This window comes from Rhinoraja longicauda, chromosome 22, assembly GCF_053455715.1.
Source record: "Rhinoraja longicauda isolate Sanriku21f chromosome 22, sRhiLon1.1, whole genome shotgun sequence".
Classification (NCBI taxonomy): domain Eukaryota; kingdom Metazoa; phylum Chordata; class Chondrichthyes; order Rajiformes; family Arhynchobatidae; genus Rhinoraja; species Rhinoraja longicauda.
In genome coordinates, this window is record NC_135974.1 from 12,692,691 (window position 1) to 12,710,316 (window position 17,626).

The 17,626-nt window shown below is 44.7% G+C and overlaps 1 long non-coding RNA gene across 1 annotated transcript; it reads left to right on the forward strand.

Annotated features, from left to right (window-relative positions):
* The first annotated feature begins 649 nt into the window (after positions 1-649).
* On the forward strand, positions 650-16,376 carry LOC144604393 (uncharacterized). Its single transcript, XR_013548717.1, has 3 exons — positions 650-774; positions 2,244-2,528; positions 15,759-16,376. It is a non-coding gene; the product is annotated as an uncharacterized LOC144604393 (long non-coding RNA).
* Positions 16,377-17,626: the final 1,250 nt, after the last annotated feature.

A 17,626-nucleotide genomic window follows, 5' to 3' on the forward strand; every position in this document is an offset into this window, starting at 1 on the left:
ACACCCTCCACCTCTCACCCATCCCCTTCCCCAGACAGACAGAAGGATCATCGCCCTCAGTATTCGGTGCTAATTCTCACCCCAACACTATTTATTTCACCCCCCAAACCCTCCCCGTTTATTCATCCCCTGCCTGCTTGCTCTCTTCGGACGGCAGTTCCCACTTTCTACCTGACTTGTCGCCTTTCCCGCTCCCCTGTCTGGTTCCAGTTTACTTTCTCTGCCCGCTGTTTTGTTTCAATCTTTCTCGGTCGCCTTTTCCTTCCTCGTCCTATCTGTATCCCTGCTTTTGGTCTCTCTCTCTCTCTCTCTCTCTCTCTCTCTCTCTCTCTCTCTCTCCCTCTCCCTCTCTCTGATCCCTGTCTTCCAGCCTCTCTACCGCATCTTCACTTCACTCCAGAACATCACCTTCTCTCTTTTTTTTGTTCTCAAACCCTTCACTCTCGCCCCCCCCCCCCCCCCCCCTGCACTGACACTAAAAGCAAACTCGCGGTCCCTCTTGGGATTTTCGTTCTCCCTCTTGTGTTGCTTTGCTGTTGTTGTTGTTGTTGTTGCTGCTGCTGTTTCTCTGTGACGGCCGTCCCTCTGTAAGGACGCTTGCATCTAGATTAGCCGCGAACAGTGGCAGAGCGGAGATTAATGCCGATCACTTTGGTCGTGTCCCGCAGCCAAGTACAGTATTTGTTCTACAAGAGAGAGAGAGGGGGGGGGGGGGACCCGTGCGTTCAAAACCTGCCGCAGCCAAAGGTCGAAATCCGCGCGTTCTGCAAAAAGGTAAAAACAAAAATGCAAAGACCTGTAATAATTGAAAAATATCCCCTAAAAAAGCTGATTATTAAACCCCTGTGATGTTCCGGTGTTGGCATGCAGTGACGTTAACAACTTAACACCATTCTTGCACGGGACATTATAATTTAACTTTAGAAAAAACATCGTTGGTTTGCACCAAAAGGATCGATTTAATTTCGAGATGGAGGGCTGTTTATAATGTCACCGGACTACTGCCTGCAAAATATAGCCTGCTGCTTCTCCACGTTGTTGCATTACTTGCAAAATGAACTCAAAACAGGAGGTTCGCCGCTCTATACTTGTTCGAATGCATCTGCACTTCGGCGCTACTTTAAATGGATCAGATTGCCCGGGCCGGGATATCTATTTACGCGTGTGTGCACACACTCACACACACACACACACACACACACACACATACACTCACACACACACACATATATATATATATATAAGAAGATAACTGCAGATGCTGGTACAAATCGAAGGTATTTATTCACAAAATGCTGGAGTAACTCAGCAGGTCAGGCAGCATCGCAGGAGAGAAGGAATGGGTGACGTTTCGGGTCGAGAGGTCTGAAGAAGGGTCTCGACCCGAAACGTCACCCATTCCTTCTCTCCTGAGATGCTGCCTGACCTGCTGAGTTACCCCAGCATTTTGTGCATATATATATATATATGCACAAAATGCTGGAGTAACTCAGCACACACACACGCACGCACACACACACATATATATATATACACGCATATATATATATATACACGCATATGCACACACATATATATATATACGCACACACACACACACACACATATATATATATATATATATATATACACACACACACACACACACACAGTCAAAGCGCTACAAAGTGCGACCCCAAGTGTTCAGAACAGGAGTGGAAGCGGGGAAATTAGCCTTGGACCGGAGCAAAAGTCCGGGGCAGCAGGCGTTATGAACAATCCCACAAATATTTCTGATGGGCAGCCAGTTTGAAAACAGTACTCTAAAGATGCGGTGTGTAGGAATGAACTGCCGGCCGGTGCTGTTTAACACCGAAGACAGGCACAAAATGCTGGAGTAACTCAGCGGGTCAGGCAACATCTATCTCTAAACATGTAGAATGCCTAAGCCAAGTTCTAAATCATCGGCGTTTGCCTGGTTGGTGCGTCCGTTACTGATTCATGGATATTAATGTACGTGTTTATAAAAATAGTTGCATCATTCCTGCAGTCGCCGACCAATCTCCCGGGAATTTCGGTCACAGTTGTAAATCCATCTCCACGTTGCCCAGGGATTCAGCATTACATGTTCACCCATCATCACAGTTGTCTGTTTCTTATCGCTGTAATATCTGACTGGAACGTGTATCGTTCCCAATTATCTCTGAACTTTTAGTGCCGATGAAATAGCTATCACCACCGACACTATTCTGTTTTATTTGCAGAAACGGGGATCGGCGGCAGCGAGACTTTGAGCCCCATGACCGGAATTATCTGCACGAATCACCCACTTTTCTGCTTTCTCTCCCCCCCCGCCTCCCCCTCCCCTCCTTTCCCATGTCATTTATCATTAGATATCATCGACTTTAGGCTCTGACAACTGAAGTCAAATGACAGCTCGTTCCGCTTGGATGAGCTGTTTGGTGAGTCTAGCATCGCTCCTAATATTTCCAACTCCTCAAGTTTAAATTAATGCAGAAAGTCCGGGCTACTAGCTATCATTTCAACCGGTAGGTCTAACTTGTTTGCTTTTGTTGTGTATTATCAGTCGTACTGTTGTAATCCCGTTAACAAAACACATGCAATATCCGCGTGGAGTGGTACTGACAAAGTTTCAACCTGTTTCCAGCCGCTCCCAAGGGCAGTTATCAAATAATCTCACTCGCGACAGTCCCATTGGTTTAACGCTCCGTGTAAAGTGTGCAGCAATAACTCAATAATTAAAATGTTTTATTGTTTCAAATATGTGTTGTTTAAAGTGGCGTGCATAAATTGCATTTATTCAACGGCTGATTAATCGCGCAGTGGGAATATGTTTTTCAAGACCGAGAAATAGTATGAAGATTTTTTTGTTGTTGAGATTATTGAAATCAATTTGTTGCTATTTTTCCGATTGCATCCGATCGCTTCACAAACGACGCTTAGGTAAAATCTTCGCAGCGAAGTCAAACAAGTACACACACCAGATAGATTACATTACTTCCAATTGAAATAGTCCGTCGTTGTGAAATATACCATATAATTTTTGAAGTACTTTGTTGATTAACAATTTCAACAGACGAGGTGGTAGTGAAATTGCTTTTACCCGCCGATTTAAATTCGTCCGTTTTAAGAAGCGGATTTCTTTTTTTTATTGAAACCGGTGTGGTTTCAGATTTCAGGACTTTTTCCCCGCTCCGATAAACATGGACCAAGGTGCAAACATGGCTCGGGATATTGACTGTGACAACAGATGCTACCGCAAAAAAATATATATCACTCCCGCTCAAAGCTCGCACGACACAAGAGTCGCTTCAAACCGAGTTCCAATATCGACTTTTAAAAGAACGATTTCTGGTGCGAAAACACCAGGCACGAGCTCTCGACATTACCCGGGTGACTTGGGGGGAACAAACTTGGCGAGGTGCAGCCACGAACCCAACCTATTATTAAATAGAAATACGAGTTTAATTAATCTCTGGTGATGGATGGGCTTTTATATTATATGGGGCGTGAACATATCTCGGGTTGTAGGGAAATCCATCAGTTTTTAATCTTATTTACCACCCCCCCCCCCCAAAAAAATGATGGTTAACAAGTGAATTTTAATGTCTTTTGACCTCCCCAATGTTTCACAGCGGACCCGACCTCCAGTTGCTGAATATTGTACTTGTTTACTGGAGAAGCGAGAAGGAAGAACGTTCAGATCGATACAATTACTTGGATTTGGAGAGGGTATTTTCCCCTGTCATGACTTCAGAACATAAATACATATAGATAGGGATACATATATTTCTCCTTATATTTATCATTCTAGACGACAGGGGTGTTGATTCGCGTTGATTCGTGAAGGACGTGAATTATAAAGTCCCCATTCTCTCCACCACCCTCTCTCTCTCTCTCTCTCTCTCTCTCTCTCAATAAAAAATATATATATTTTATCCTTTACACGTAACGAGGCTTTAGATGAACAAGGGATTAAACAGAAGCACAAATAGTTGGACAAGGCTATGATCATCTGCAGAATCTGAAGGAAAACAAGTATGTAAATATCGATCTGCAGATTTAGGCCAGGCCAAATTAGATAGCTGAGCGCATTGTTAAAGGAAGGTGGTTTACATCTCCGAGTATTGTTGTATCAGATTATTCCAGCCAACTGCAAACTGGTTAAATCTGACCCAGATGGAAATCACCCATAGTTTAAACGGAGCAGCTTTCTAAAGTGAACCCCCCTTCCTTCCTTGGGGCTCGCTTCCTCTCTCGGGACATCTTGCACTACCGGTCGCGAACCTTTTCCCTTCCCGAGCCGCATCTTCCAAGCCCTTCCAGTACTTCTCTCACACGTGCACACATTTATAATTCACATGCTTGCGTGCACACACGCACACACACGAACACAGACACTAACATATACGGCACTGTGATACGCAGCGGGCAGACAAGCTTAGTCCTATAGCTCATATATGGTTGAAAGCAGAAACCAAGGTACCTAACCTAACGCCGTTGGCACGTTTGCACGTCATTACACCCGTGCACATTAACACACAGACACCATTCTCACACTCAGTCAGTCCCGCACATTCAGAAACTCCGCAAGACCCCGCGCAAAAGCCAGCAGGGGCTCCACCCCGCTTCTCAAGCGTTACACTACAACACTAGTGAACAAGGACACATCGCGCGTTACACAATTACCACACCAGGGAACAAGGGCAAATCTCACGCATTACACCATTACCACACTAGTGAATAACGACACATCACACTCCTCACGCGTTACACTACACTAGTGAACAAGGGCACACCACACACCTCGCCCGTTACACTATAACACTAGTGAATAAGGGCACACCACACACCTCGCCAGTTACACTATAACACTAGTGAATAAGGACTCATCACACACCCCACGCGTTACACCATTACACTAGTGAACAAGGTCATACCGCGTTACACCATTACACTAGTGAACAAGGGCACACCACACACCTCGCCCGTTATACTATAACACTAGTGAATAAGGACTCATCACACACCCCACGCGTTACACTACACTAGTTACGTTACATTATAACGCTAGTGAGCAAGGTTACATCACACATCTCCCGCTTTGCACCATTAAAACACTGGTGGACGAGGACACATCACACACACAGTCACTTGGACTGAGTTTTCGCAAGATGTTTGGTGCCGAACTTTTCGAGGGACCGCCGTCAGGGTGAAATCACATCTCAAATCAACCTCGCTTCGGAGTTTCTGATTCACCCAAATTGGACCGGGCGCTGGAGCTTTGAACGCCGAGGGTCAGCATGGGGACCAGCCCACCTAAAGATACAGGGACCAAGCTGAAACGTGGCCCTAATATATCCACATTGCACAGGGGGAGCTTATTTTCACACAAATATTATTAACCCTACACGCCGAGTCTTCATAACATTCCTCCCCTACATTGTCTAGATCTTTTGAGCTCTGTTGCAAACTCAAAGTGCAGAAGATCTAATGTTTTTAATTCATAATGTTGAAGATCAAACAAAAAAAAACCCGTAACATCTATTGTAATAAATACCACAGACACAATTAAATATAGACACACATCAACAGGAAAGGCGATGTGACGATTTGAGGAGGTTACAGATACATTTTATTTAATGCCCACATTTGTTTTTCATATTGATCGAACATGTGAATAGAACAAGAAAAGAATGGGTTTAAATGAAATATTCGGCGACACACACACACACCACTGTGATTCAGTCCTCGGTATTTAGCGGAAGATACCGGGTTATAGGTTGGGGCAGGAACGTGGGGAGTTCAGGTAACTGGGAGAAGGGGGTTAGAGCGAGAGGGATCAGATTGAAACGGGCCAGTGAGCGAGTCAGAGGGAATGCAGTGTGCCGGGTGAAGCGAGAGCAGGGAGGAGAAATCCGCCGCCCTCTCTCGAAATTTATTGTGTGGTAAATGTTTTTCCGGAAAGATGATATTTGTTAATAATTCATCGCATTTTTATGCGGGCACGTTGCACCGCAGGGCAGCCTCTATCGTTTAACCCAGTCTCTACATGCGTGTGCTCTTGATATCTCTTACCAAGCAAGGGGCTGTTCCCACCAAACGTTTCCGCAAAGAGTCAACACTATCAAGAGCGCAGCTCGTCTCTTTTACAGCCGGAGAGACCCTGGTTATTTTTAATTTCTTTTTTGCTTGACATAATTAAACTTAAGTGCCTTGTGTTGTGCATTAGTACGTTTCTCACCATCTCATCTGTCTAATGTATCTGTGCGCTATATTTTTTTAAAAACACTAGTTAATTTTACTGTATTGTCTGTGATAAAATAAATTCAATTCCCCCCCCCCCCCCCCCCAAATCAAAATGGGCAAACGTTTTACTAGCAATGGGAGTTTTTAAATCCGGCTTGTAATGGAACGATTGCATTTAATTCCAAATGCTATTTGCTACCGTTTTACAAATAACTCTGAATGGGTTTTGCGATATTGAGTGACGACTGTATCAGGCCGACAGGTCCTAGACTGGAATCCCGCTGTGAATGGACTCTGGGATCGAGTGGCTACATATTCGTTTGGGATTCCGCGGGGCTTTAAATTTTTTTAAATATATATATATATATATATATATATATATATATATATATATAATGTCCCGCCACATGCTTGACAATTTTAATACCCGCATTGAAAACAATATCTTTTATCCCAAACAAACATCGATTTGCATGCTGCTGAAACCTGCATTTTACAGGAGCGGCTAAAGGGGGCCGCCTTGAGTCAGTCCAACGACGAGGGGTTGAAGCAATTTCATCGAAAAGTGCGAGGGGGTTCGCATCTCGTGTTTACTCGAGTCAGGTGTGAATTTCCTGGCTTCCTGCCTCCACTTGCTTCCCAGGTTTTCAGGGGTTGAAGAGGAGGACTCGATTGGGAAATGCAGAGTTTAATTTTCTACTGATACGTTCAGGGGAAATATACAGCTCCGTGCGCTCCCTGCTAATTCTGCACACAATTACCATTAACGTGCAGCCAGGCAAGTGCAGCTACAGCTACAGCTACAGCTGCCGGAATCTTGAACGTGACACAAAGTGACGGAGTAGCTCGACGGGTCAGGTAGCATCTGTGGGGGAAATGGATAGGCGACTTTTCGGGTCGGGACCCTTCCTCGAGAGGGTCTGCCAATTTATACCTTGAAATAAACTTCGAAAGAGAGTCACAAAAAGCTGGAGTAACTCAGCGGGTCAGACAGCATCTCTGGAGAAAAGGAATAGGTGACGTTTCGGGTCGAGACCCTTCTTCAGACCTACACGTTTCGAAGGAGAGTTACAAAATGCTGGAGTAACTCAGCGGGACGGGCAGCATCTCTGGAGAGAAGAGATGGGTAACATTTCTTGGGTCACCCTTTCCTTCTCTCCAGAGAAGCTGCCCGTCCCGCTGAGTTGCTCCAGCTTTTTGTGTCTATCTTCGGTTTAAACCAGCGTCTGCAGTTCCTTCTTACACATTTCGAAGGAGAGTCAAACAGATAACCGACTCTTCTCAGCATGGAATGGATCAAAGCGATGGAACCGCACCCCGAATACATTATAATGGAATCTATCCCATCCCATCCATCGCCTATCCCGTCCCACCCCATTCTAAACATGCAGCCATCTGAAAGCTGCTGTGCGAAAGAAATCCCGGGAAATATATATTTTATTTCCCAACTAAACGCAGGCTAACGAAATTGCATTTCCTCGAAGTTGCACTTTTCAAAGCTTTCGCGAATCCCAAACAGCGAAAGCCTCATCCGTTCAGATAATACCGTGCAGAAGTATCTCCCAAATTTATTTCCGAACAAAGAGATTCCCCCCTCGACGTTACTCCGGCATTTTGTGTCTATCTTCGGTGTAAACCAGCATCTGCAGTTCCATGCTGCACATTGTCCTTGGAAGGTGCGGGTTTGATACAGGGAGCTTGTGATGGAGAATCGCCAATCACCTCAGAGTCGCTAATGACATCCACAATGTAACTCCGATCGAAAAATGGGGGCTACAGTATTGGACAAGGCAATTTCATTAACAGGTCGTTAATTGTAGAAGTAAATCGGCTTTGCTCTGTGTTAAAAAAGGTGACATATTCTATCAGTTATTTATTCACAAAATGCTGGAGTAACTCAGCAGGTCAGGCAGCATCTCGGGAGAGAAGGAATGGGTGACGTTTCGGATCGAGATGCTCTCCCGAGATGCTGCCTGACCTGCTGAGTTACTCCAGCATTTTGTGAATAAATACCTTCGATTTGTACCAGCATCTGCAGTTATTTTCTTAAATATTCTATCAGTTGTTTGCTGTATTATCTCGCATGAGATTAGAATTAATAAAGAGCGAGTGAAGTTGTCAGAGAATCCTTAACTGCTAAGCAATGCACTGTGCATTAACATGTATTTTCTTGCAGCAGATGTAAGAAACCATTACAAATTGGGTACAGCTACACATTCGTGTTGATCGCAAACTGACAGCCAGGACCCTTACAAAGGCGAGCTTTCCGCCAGAATGTGAATCGCGCTTTGAAAGTTATCTTTAAATATCATGACTCTTTTGTGATCAGGAATCTGAGCCCCTTTTTTTCACATAGTCTGCGTCGGTAACTAGTCGGGGCCACAACTGATCAACGCCCCCGCCTTTAAAATTGGCAACAAGTGCTATCTTTCTTCCCACATCTATCTATCTTTGTAAAGGAGCGCCAATTTTGCCTTTCTCCCTACCAGTTGAACGTCCCCACCCCTTGCTCGGGGCGGTGGGTGCATGGAACAAGCTCCATGGAAGGTACGATGACAACACTTAAAATAATTTTGGACAGGTACATTGCTGGGTCGAGGAAAGGTTCACAGGGACAAGGGCCAAACGCGGCCAAACTTGGTACGAGGTTAGATGGGGAATCTTGGGCGGAAGGGCCTGTTTCCGTGCTGAATGACTCCCCTCAGTTCTTATCGTTAAGCAGTGAATGTCCCTTCTATCCCATCAGGCTAAGCCCACTCCCTTTGTCTGTATGGAGTTTGTCCATTTTCCCTGTGATCTCCTCCCACACCCCAAAGACATGCAGGTTTCTAGGTTGATTGGCTTCTGTAAATTGCCCCCCCCCCCCCCGTGTAGGATAGTGATCGTTGATCGTTGGTCGGCGGGGACTGGGTGGGCTGAAGGGCCCGTTTCCACACTGCATCTGTAAAACTAAAAATTAAAAAAACTAAAACCACACCTTTGTTCGAGGATACTTTAGATAGTTCCTCTGTCCCTCTCTTCCCCTCCCTTCCCAGATCTCCCTCTATCTTCCTGTCTCCACCTATATCCTTCCTTTGTCCCGCCCCCCTGACATCAGTCTGAAGAAGGGTCTCGACCCGAAACGTTACCCATTCCTTCTCTCCCAAGATGCTGCCTGACCTGCTGAGTTACTCCAGCATTTTGTGAATAAATACCTTCGATTTGTACCAGCATCTGCAGTTATCTTCTTATACCCTTTGTTCGAGGAGTTCACAGAGCACATGGCCAGGATTTGTCGGCATAAGTCAAACTCACATTTTTTCTGTATTCATACTCAAAGCATAACATGGTATTTTAGTTAGTAGCCGGACTTAAGTCTGCAGTGAGACCCTAACTTACAGTTAGAGGACCATTCATTTAAGTCACACCGTGTCCATTTATTTGAGTGTTTTGGAAAGAAACATTTGAAACCTTTCTCATTAGAGAATACATTTGAAAAGGGCAATATTTCCATCCGGCGAGACCTGGTGAATCGTAAATAAGACACAAAGTGATGGAAACTGAATCATGCACTTGGACCGTCCTATCAACAACTAGAGAGTGGACCATCTACCTCATTGTAGACCCTCAGTCTATCTTTAATCAGACGTTACTGGACTTTAACTTGCACTAAATGATATTCCCTTTATCCTGTATCTGTTCACTGTGGACGGCTCGTTCGTCATCATGTATAGTTTTCAGCTGACTGATTAGCATGCAACATCTTGGACAGGTACATTGATGGGTCGAGGAAAGGTTCAGAGGGACATGGGCCAAACGCGGTCAAACTTGGGACGAAGTACATGGTGAATCCTGGGCAGATGGGCTGAAGGGCCTGTGTCCGTGCTGTATGAATCCATGACTCCCCTCAGTTCTTATCATTAAGCATTCTATCCCATCAGGTTAAGTCCATTCCCTATGTCTGTGTGGAATAACTCAGGGGGCTCATAAGGGTCTAGAGCCACAACGTCACCTAGCTATGATGAGGAAAAACGTTTTCAGTCAGAGAGTTGTGAATCTGTGGAATTCTCTGCATCAAAAGGCAGTGGAGGCCAATTTTCTGAATGCATTCAAGAGAGAGCTAGATAGAGCTCTTAAGGATAGCGGAGTCAGGGGGTATGGGGAGAAGGCAGGAACGGGGTACTGATTGAGAATGATCAGCCATGATCACATTGAATGGCGGTGCTGGCTCGAAGGGCCGAATGGCCTCCTCCTGCATCTATTGTCTATGCTTCTGCCTTTCCTTGGATGTGTGGATCGACCAGAGAACCATCATCCCTCTCCTCGCTCGCCCACCTTTGTGCCCCTGGTGGGCCTCTCACCGCCGACCTTGCGACCACGGTGGGCCGTACCCCGGCCCCTGCCTTGACCCGCGACAGGCCAGAACCCAGCCCCTCTCCTCCCAGCTCTGTTCCCCACCCGTCACAGCTGTCAATGCCGCCAGCTCCATCCTCCCGGTCTTAGCCACAAAATACTGGAGTAACTCAGCGGGACAGGCAGCATCTCTGGGGAGAGGGAGTGGGTGACGTTTCGGGTCGAGTCCCTTCTTCAGGCTATCCTCTCAGTCTACGGACTTCGGGGAAGAGCACAGACATTGTGGGCCGAATGGCATGTTCCAGTGCTGTACTGTTCCAGTGCTCCAGATTCTACAACTCAACTTTGTTTTAAAACTGCAGCTGTACGGAGTCAGATATTTTAATTTAAACATTTTGTGCGTGCAGTTCATGTTTATGTCTGCGACACATGTGAATCCTTGTTAAGTTTTATTGGCCTCTTATTGTTTTCTGTGGCGGATTGCCATGTAAATTAGTTACCATATTTCTTATATCAGTCACTACTTTTGAAATGCATTTTCTTGACTTAGAAGTGCATTGGTGTCCAACTGTAGCATTGAACATTGCTGTAAATATACACACCTTTTCCATATTGTAGGTGAGGGATAAAAAGAGAAACATAGACCTCTAGAGAGGAAGCATTAAAATAACTTTTAGAATATAACCCCTGATCTAAAGGAAGGCTGAAAGGGCAGAGAGCTGTTGACTGTTCATAAGGTATTGTATCTTTTATTGGAGGAACAGCACCTCATATTTCGCTTGGGCAGCTTACAACCCAATGGTATTAGTATTGATTTCTCTAACTTCAAGTAACCATTGCTTTCCCTCTCTCTCTCTCTGTCCCTCCCCCATTCTCGTTCTCCGACTAGTTTCACTGTCCACCTGATTACATTTTACTGATTGTGTGCTTTGGTGTCACCTTCTCTTCTCTTCAGCTAACAATGAACCATTCTACATTTTCCTTGATCAATGTCCCCTTTAATCTGTGTTTTCACACCTTACCCTTCCATATCTCTATGTCTCCCCTGAATCTCAGTCTGAAGAAGGGTCTCGACCCGAAACATCACCCATTCCTTCTCTTCAGAGATGCTGCCTGAGTTACTCCAGCACACTGTGTCCATCTTGGTTGTTTCTCTTAGTTTTGTTATGGCACAGTGGTGCAGGAGTGGAGCTACTTCTCTGCAGTGCCAGGGACCCAGGTCCGATCCTGATCTCTGGTGCTGCCTGTACGGAGTTTGTACGTTCTCCCTGTGACCGCGTGGGTTTTCTCCGGGTGCTCCGGCTTCCTCCCACATTCCAAAGACGTGCAGGTTTGGAGGTTCATGGGCTTCTGTAAATTGTCCCCGGTGCATAGGATTGAACTAGAGCATGTGTGATCGTTGGTTGTCGTGGGATCGGTGGGCAGAAGGGCCTGTTTCCACGCTGCATCTCTAAACTAAGCTCAATTCTCTGATAAAAACCAAGGGCACTTTTCAGAAACAAAACTAAAGGGAAAAGTGACAGATGCCACAAATTTCTAAAGTTGTGCATTCTGACAAAGAATGACTGTCGGTTCTTTCAGCCATTTCTAAGGCTTCCACCTGTTTACTGGTATTTCTGTTTGCTGAACATCACTGCTACCTGTTCAACACCAATCTGTTAAAAGAAACAGGAAGGATCACATTCGGGATCATCGTTGCAGTCCAAGCAAAACTAATTAATAAACTCTGGAGCTCCAAAGATTAATGAAAATCCTTAACAAAATCGTTGTGTAATATTTTCCTTCACTCTTTCTACACTAATGCTTGCTCAAGAAGAGTGCCTTTAAATTAATCAATTGAATATTATTTAGTAATAACTCTTCATCTAAATTATTCTGTGCAGTGCTTTTAAAGTGGTTGTCAAGGAATTATATTTTGTGTAAAAATAACTTGTGTAAAAAGATTCTTACATCAGATAAAACAGGTAGAGATTTTCAGTGTAGCTCTCAAAGACACTATCCCAGCCGCACCCTTAGAAGTGCACATCCCAGTAAAGAAACATGACATTTTAATATCCAATGTCAGCAAATTGCGTGCCTCAGGGAAAGAATACTACACTAATTATTTCAAGTACTCTTTTGAATGGTCTTTGAATGTTGAAATTTTAAAGAAAAAATATATAAAGAGCAGGAGATACAAGTAAATAACTCAAGATTTGAAGAACCCTTGTAAATGGTGCTGGCAAATTTCGCATCGACACATTAGTCATAATAGGATAACCAAGTTAGTTGTAAACCAAACACCATTCTGAAGTAGGGTCCAACTTTCTCCCCCTTAGTTTGAAGAAGGGTCCCAGCCCGGAACGTCACCTGTCCAATCCCCCCCACAGTTGCTGCCTGACCCGCTGAGGTCCTCCATCACTTTATGTTTGGTCAATACTCCAGACACTGCAGTTGCTTGCGTCTCCAGCCAACAACATGTATTGAAACAGAGCCATGACCACAGCAAAGAATCCCTGCATGCTTCAGTGAAAGTTCATCAAACAGCATTTGACACCAAACTGCATAAAGAGTTATCAGCACAGATGACTGAAAGCTGAACTCAAAGATAGAGTTTGAGGACAATCTTACTGGCGTGATTGGGCGGCAGAAAAAATCTGCGGAGAGATTTCCGAGCTTAGACCACTAAAAGCACACATTCACCTGTGCTGCAGTAATTACATCGGTGCGGGATCACAGGGCTTTGAATAGGCCGAGTTGGGTCTGTGGCCTAGCGCCAGAGACCCTGACTATGGTGCTGTTTGTGCAGAGTTTTTACGTTCTCCCTGTGACTGCATGGGTTTTCTCCGGGTGCTCCAGTTGCCTCACACGCTCCAAAGACATGCAAATTTGTAGGTTAATCAGCTACAGTAAAAATTGTAAATTGTTCCTCATGTGTAGGATGGTGCTAGCGTATGGGGATCGCTGGTCGGTGCGGACACGGTAGGACGAAGGGCCTATTTCCGAGCTGTACCTCAAAAACTGAAACAAAACTATTTAATAAGCCATCATGTCAGAGTTTTCGGGTGCGTATATTAGATGTTAATATGGTAGCACAGTGGTTAAGTTCCTGGATCAGCATTCCAGATGCGTGGTTAAATAAACCAGAGATGAGAGTTCAAAACACCAAGGCAGCCAAGAAATCCATATTCAATTAATGAAGTAAAGTCATGAGGGGACGCAAGGACACGTAAAGTCTGAGCCAATCCTCGTAGAACTCGTCACCTATTCCTTTTCTCCAGAGATGCTGCCTGACCCGCTGAGTTACTCCAGCATTGTGTCTGTCTTTGATGTAAACCAACATCTGCAGTTCCTTCCTACACTACCACTTTTGAAAGGCCTGATTGACTCTGCTTCCATCACTATTCCAGTTTTGTATCATAACCATTCCTTGCGTTAAAAAAGCTTGGCTTGAAATCCCATGTTTATCTTTTGCTAGTTACTTTAAATCAATGTCCTTGGATCTTTGGACCACACACAAATGGGAACCTTTCCCATTTTCCTGTCGTAATCTTGCACACCCTCACCAAACCTCCTTTGATCTTTTTTTTTTTGCTTCAGGGAGAACTCCCTCAGCTTCTCCAGTCTGAACTTGTAGCTGAAATCCATCATTCCAAGAACCTTTCCAGTGTCTTTTTTCTGTACCTCCCGGAGATTTTCATAAACTTCCTCAAGTGTAGTTTAGATTAGCTTCGAGATACAGCATGGAAACAGGTCATTCAGCCTACTGAGTCTGTGCCGATCAGCAATCACCCGTACACTAGTTGTATCCTACACACCAGAGACAATTTACAGCAGCCAATCAACCGACAGACCTGCACGTCTTTGGAATGTGGGAGGAAACCGGAGCACCCGGAGGAAACCCACACATTCACAGGGAGACTGTGCAAAGTCCATACAAACAGCACCCGTGGTCAGGATCAAACCCGGGTCTCTGACGCTTTAAGGCAGCAACTCTATCACTGTGCCATTGTGCCACCCTTAGTGGGATGACTAAAAACAATAATATTCATCTGGTGAATTAAACTGTGCTTTAAGCATCAATGTTGTCTATCTGCTTTTGTACTTCATCCCTCTGTTTATGAAGCACATGGATTGGATGTGTTTTATTGAGTGCTCTGTGAACATGTCCAACCTCTATGAAACTTCTAGGCATGTATGCACTTGAGTCTCTCCGTTCTTCCACACTCTTTAAAATCAAGCCACTGATGCCAGAATCATGTGTATATAGGCTCTCCTCACCCATGCTGCCAACATTTATCACTTCATTTATTTTTGATGCCAAGTTGCATCTGCCTCTTGCTTGTCCATCATGCCCTTTTAGCAGATTAATATTATTTTCCTCAAGGTTTGACAAACTTATAAGTCTTGTGTCCTCTGCAAATGTTGGAATGCCCAAACCATTAATCAAAAAAGGGAGAATGTTTCCAGTACTGATCCCGAGGAACACCACTTTTCATTTCTCCATTCAGGAAAATAGCCATGTACCACAATGGTGCTTTATGCCTCGAGGCCGCAGGACCTCTTAGCTCAGCTTCACTGAGAGATACAGCGGGGAAACAGGCCACCGAGAACACAGCGACCATCGACCAACCATGAGTTCTATCACCTACACACGAGGAGCAAGTTACAGATGCCAATTAACCTATAAAACCTGCACATCTTTAGAATGTGGGGGGGAAACCGGAGCGCCCGGAGAAGGCAAACGCAGTCACAGGGAAAATAACAAACTCCGTATGCACAACACTCAAAGTCAGGATCAAACCCAGGTCTCTGGTGTAAGGCAGCAGTTCTGCCAGTGCACTATTGTGCTACCCAGAATCCTCAATTTTACTAAGTTTTTTTTAATGTGTGATATTTAACAAGGACCTGATGATCTGCAGAATGAATATCCACTGCACTCCCTGTAGGGAGGAACTGTTGATGCTGGTTTACACCGAAGCTGGACACAAAATCTGACATAACTCAATGGATCAGGCAGCATCTCTGGGGAAAAGGAATAGGTGGTGTTTTAGGTCGAGACCCTTCTTCAGTCTGCATTTTCTTCAACTGTTTTTCCATTAATTCATCCATAATAAAATATTTAAATTTTTATGAAATTCTATCAGATTTGATAATGCTCTTTTAATCTCCCTTGATTGGCCTACATGTGATTCCAGATTAGCCTCTGTGACCACTGCTGAATTGATGGGAAATTGGGAAAAGAAGATGGACCACACCCAAAAAACCTCTCCGGTTTCCTCTCACATGTCAAGGACATACTGGTCTTGCAGGAAACTTTTTTTTCAATCTCTTACCTCGAAGGGGATGCGATTTATTTCCATATTATATCTCTATCCCCTCTGCGGCCCAACATCGAGGAGTTGGCAACCTTTCCTGGAGACCGGCTCGGCGCTTCAAGCCGCGGGCGCGGCGCGGGCTTTAACACCGTGGAGCTGCGATCCTTTGCAGAGGATCGACTGTGGAGAGCTCCAACCGCGGGGCCTGTGGACATTAACATCGTGTAGCCCGCGGTCTCTGGTAAGATGAGGCCGACTCGGGAGCTCCATGCCGCGGGGAGTGTTTCAACCCGTCCCGACGTGGGGAGATTCGATCAGCCCGACGCAAGGGCTTCGGACATTGGACCGTCGGCTGCGGATGGTTCAACAGCCCCGACGGCAGGTGGTCAAAGAGGAAGTGAATTGAACTTTATAACCTTCCATCACAGTGAGGAATGTGGAATCTGCTGTGGTGCATATTTATGTTAATTTTTTATTTATGTGGCTGCGTGTTTTGTTGCTTTGCACTTAGTATGGCTGTATGGTAACTCAAATCCCAATGTACCTTAACTGGTACATGTGACAATAAATTGATCTTGAAATCTTGAGGTTTGTAGGTTAATTGGCTTTGGTGAATTATTCCTGGCGTGGAGGATAGTGTTAGTGCATGGGGATTGCTGATCGACACGGACTCGCAGGACTGAAAGGACTGTTTCCATGGTGTGTCTCTAAACTAAACAAAACGAATAATATTTTGAATAATTAATAGAGAATGAAATTACACCTTGGCTGGGAAAATGGATGAAATCCCATTGATATGTAATGTGATCACATCTGGTGTGACTCACTAGATCTGCAGGGCTTCTAAAATGTCATGTTCAACCCACACATTATCCAAAAACCAATTGGCAAAGATATTTTCCGATTTGAAGTTGGGCATCACTTTGACAGGATTTCCCATTTAATAACCATAAAGTTATCTTGTTTTGCCCTGGCTTTGCTCTCTATCCCGTACAAAACTCTGCAGTAACATTACCCCCCACTAATTATTGGGGTCAGACGCCTAATTTGCAGTTTGTTGATCTGCTTGAAACAATTATTGGAAAAGTCATTTTGTTGGAAGGCTTAGCAGAGCGAACAGCAACTCAAGGCAAGGAAACAAAAACCTACGTGTTGGAACTTGGTGGTAATTAAAGGCTAATACCAAGGCAAGATGACTTTTAAGATTCACACTGGGAAAAGGGCACGCTTGTTTCTACATGCATTCTATTTAAAAATATATAAATTTATACATTCTTTATCAAATGTAAAGTGCAAGTAATAGAGGAAGGATGGTGAGGAATGTTGATAAAGTTACGGCACAAATCTTTTACAATCAAATCGTCTCCTGCCATTTCCAGCTACACATTGATACGATCTTGTGAACCTCACGTCCTAACTCTGCAGCGAAAGGCTGTGTTCTGCTCAAGTGCCAGGAGCCCTTTTCTCGGTACTGAGAACTTAGCATTTCCAAAAAGGTCGATAGTGGCAATTGAAGAGACTTCTGGGGCAAATCACACCAGACACCATCATGATAAGTGAGTGCACGCAGAGTAAATGGCCACGCAACGCATGCAGAGAAGGCAGACCGTTTTGCCAATCAGTTCCCTATGATGGGTTGATGCCGACACAGTTAATATTGGATTGTAACACTTCGGAAAATGTCTGCACCAAATCTCAACCAGTTAGCATACAGCAGGATCCAGATCCACTGGCAAAATGGGCAACGG